This window comes from Nicotiana tabacum, chromosome 11 (genome assembly GCF_000715075.1).
Source record: "Nicotiana tabacum cultivar K326 chromosome 11, ASM71507v2, whole genome shotgun sequence".
NCBI classification, from domain to species: domain Eukaryota; kingdom Viridiplantae; phylum Streptophyta; class Magnoliopsida; order Solanales; family Solanaceae; genus Nicotiana; species Nicotiana tabacum.
Genome location: NC_134090.1, coordinates 28,537,234 through 28,541,369, shown reverse-complemented (window position 1 = coordinate 28,541,369; position 4,136 = coordinate 28,537,234).

Here is a 4,136-nt window from a genome sequence, read left to right as displayed (position 1 = left end):
TCTGCAAGTGTCGCAATTTCCTCATTTGAAAGATCTAAAGCCTTATAAATATTTGAATACCAAAAATGAGGACCTCCCAATTTCATTGTAGGATTTAGCATTGCAGCAAGACCATATAATGAACCCAATTAGGATTAGAAGCAAAAGTATAAGGTAAGCACATAACAGTAATCATCTTTGCTAATTCTCCACGATCTCTATTTGGATCGTAATATAAAATACCTCCAGTGACAGTGTTAATTCCTGGTTGAACTAGATTTGAAAACAAGGGTGATCACTATCAACTTGCTTAAAATTCATCATCTAATCTATCACCTGGTGCAACATTATGATAAAATTCACTATCGGTAAATTGAAAACAAGGGTGATCACTATCAAGAATTACGGAAGGAGGAGGACGTCTAGGTTGGCGACTACTTTCAACTTGCTTATCTTTTCTAGGTCGGGGAGCCGGGGGAAGGGTAGTTGGTTGGCCACTACTTTCACCGGTTTTATCTTTTCCTTTACCAAACATTTTTTTCAAAGTAAATGCCATATTAATTATAATTATGCAAACTAAACCACACAAAAATATATTATAAAAACGTAAGAGTTGAAACGAGTTTACCGGATTGCCGAACAACTTCTTGAAAATTGAAAATCGTTGAACACTTGAAAACTTCAATTCAACAACTTCACAATTTTTCACGAAATTTCAACAATAAATTAAGTAATTGTAGTAGAGAGATTGAGAGAGATTGAGAGATATTGAGAGATATTGATGAATTGGTGAATAAAAATGAAAGAATGAGGGGGTATTTATAGTTGAGAAATGGGGAAAAGTGTAATTATATAAAGTTTGGGGTTAAAATAAAGTTTGGGGGCCAAATGGCCATTTTTTTAACTTAAAAAACGGTCATATTTTCAGCCCAAACGGCTAGATTTTAAATATGGCCGTTTGATTTTTTTTTTTTTTTTTTTTTTGAAAAATAGCCGTTGGGCCCGCCAGGCCCGCCAGGACCGGCCCAGGCCCGCCTGCCGGTCCCGGGCCAAACGGTCCCGGGCTCGTGGGCTCAACCATGGAGACCAGCCCGTGACGGGCTCAGAGGCCCACCAAGACCGGCCCACCCAGGACCGGCCCACCAGGCCCACCAGGCCCGTTAGGACCGCGGGCCCGGTCCGGTCCGGTTCAGGCCCGGCCCACCGAGCAGCATTACCCTCACGAGTCTAACCATACCAAAATTATCCAATTCTGATACCATTTCGTCCTTCAAATCGTCATTTTACATTTTTGAAAGGTTTCACAATTTTCTTCCCAAATTCCATCTCAAATCACGAAATAAATGATGAATTCAGTGATAGATTCATGTATTCTAGCCAAATCTAAGTAAAAATCACTTACCCCGATGAATTTCTTGAAAAACCTTCGAAAAATCGCCAAAATCCGAGCTCTCTAGGTCAAAATATTAAATAAAACCCAAAACCTCATATTTATAGGTACCCCTCAAGTTTCAGCTCACGCGGGCCGCACCAAAACTCACGCGGTCCACGCAAGCCAGTGCGGTCCGCGCAAAGGCAATGTGCGGCCGCACAGGCCTCCCTCTGCAGTGACAGGCTTTAGTATTTTGGCCATAACTTTTGCTACAGATGTCTAAATTGCGATATTTTTACCTTTCTGAAAACTAAAAACGAAGGGCTACAAACTTTGTTTCTGAATCACCTAAATTTTCCTTGTGGATCAAAAGATATGAGCTTCCGAAGTAGGACCAGCGAATCATTCCCCACCGCGGCCGCACACCATTTTGTGCGGTCTACATGACACCTACCGCGGCCGCACACCACTTTGTGCGGTCCACACAGCACTCAACGTGGGCGCACCTATTTTTGTGCAGACCGCATGAGTGAGTTCTGGGGCCTGCAACCCCTGTAGGCCTGCTACAGCTATGATTTTTGCACTAAAACATCCCAGAACCTACCCGGAACTCCCGGAACTTCAAACCAATTGTACCAATACATCTCATGACATCGTTCAAACTTGCTCAAAACTTTGGACTGCTCACAACAACATCAAATCACCAATTTAACATAGGAATCAGGTCTAAGAACTCCAAGAACTCTTAAATTATGCTTTCGATCAAAAGGTCTATCAAATCTCGTCTGAATAACCTGAAATTTTGCGCACACATCCCAAATGACACAATGAAGCTATTGAACTCTCGGAATTCCATTCCGACCCCTATATCAAAATCTCGCCTATCAACCGGAATTTGCCAAAATATCAATTTCGCCAATTCAAGCCTAAATCTTCTCAACAACTTCAAAACCCATTCTGATTGCGCTCGTAAGTCACAAATCACCTCCCGAAACTAACCGAACCATCGGAACTCACTTCTGAGCCTTCTAACACATAAGTCAACATCTGGTTGACTTTTCCAACTTAAACCTTCTTAAAAGAGACTAAGTGTCTCATTTCTTACCCAATCCTCTCCGAACTCGAACTAATAAACTCGACCACATACAACACGGATAACGAAGCGTAAAGAAGCTGAAATGGGGGAAATGGAGCGGTAACTCAAGAGACGACTGGCCGGGTCGTCACATCCTCCCCAACTTAAACAAACGTTCGTCCTCGAACGAGTCAAGAAACATACCTGAAGCCTAAAACAGATGAGGATATATGCTCTGTATCTCCCGCTCGGTCTCCCAGGTAGCCTCCCCCATGGGCCGACCTCTCCACTGCACCTTCACTGAAGCTATGTCCTTTGACCTCAACTTCCAAACCTGGAGACCCAAAATAGCTACTGCCTCCACATCAAAGGTCAAATCATCATCCAACCGAACCGTGTTGTAGTCCAAAACATGAGACGGATCCCCAATATACTTCCGGAGCATAGAAACATGAAATACCGGATGCACACTCGACAGGCTGGGTGGCAAAGCAAGCTCATAAATCACCTCCCCAATCCTCCGAAGCACCTCGAACGGCCCAATAAATCGCGGACTCAACTTTCCTTTCTTCCCAAATCTCATAACACCCTTCATGGGCGAAACCTTCAGCAAGACCTTCTCACCATTCATGTAGGATACATCTCGAACCTTCCGGTCCGCATAGCTCTTCTGACGTGACTGAGCTGTACGAAATCTTTCCTGAATCACCTTCGCTTTCTCTAAGGCATCCTGAACCAAATCCGTCCCCAATAGTCTATCCTCTCCGGGTTCGAACCAACCAACCGGAGATCTACACCGCCTCCCGTACAAAGCCTCATATGGAGCCATCTGAATACTCGACTGGTAGCTGTTGTTGTAAGCAAACTCTACAAGTGGTAGAAACTTATCCCATAAACCTCCAAAGTCAATAACACAAGCACGCAACATGTCCTCCAATATTTGAATAGTACGCTCGGACTGTCCGTCCGTCTGAGGATGAAATGCTGTGCTCAACTCTACCTGAGTACCCAACTCTCTCAACACGGCTCTCCAAAACTGCGAAGTAAACTGAGTACCTCTATCTGAGATGATGGAAACAGGAACGCCATGCAACCAAACAATCTCCCGGATATAAATCCCTGCCAACCGCTCTGAAGAATAGGTAGTACATACAGGAATGAAGTGCGCAGACTTGGTCAGTCGATCCACAATCACCCAAATAGCATCAAACTTCTTCAAAGTCCGAGGAAGTCCAACCACGAAGTCTATAGTGATCCTTTCTCACTTCCACTCGGGAATAACCATCTGTTGAAGCGAGCCACCCGGTCTCTGATGCTCATATTTCACCTGCTCAAATCCTGATACATCTTCACGGCACCCGGATGGATAAAATACCGCGAGGTATGGGCCTCTTCCAGAATCAACGCTCTAAGCCCATCCACATTGGGCACACAAATCCGGCCCAGCATCCTCAACACTCCATCATCACCAATGGTCACATCTCTGGCATCACCATGCTGAACTCTTTCCTTAAGGACAAGCAAATACGGATCATCATACTGGCGCTCTTTGATGCGATCATATAAGGAAGACCGAGAAACCACACAAGCCAACACCCGACTGGGCTCCGAAATGTCCAATCTCACAAACCGATTGGCCAAGGCCTGAACATTAACTGCAAGGGGTCTCTCCCCAACTGAAATATATGCCAAACTCCCCATACTCACTGC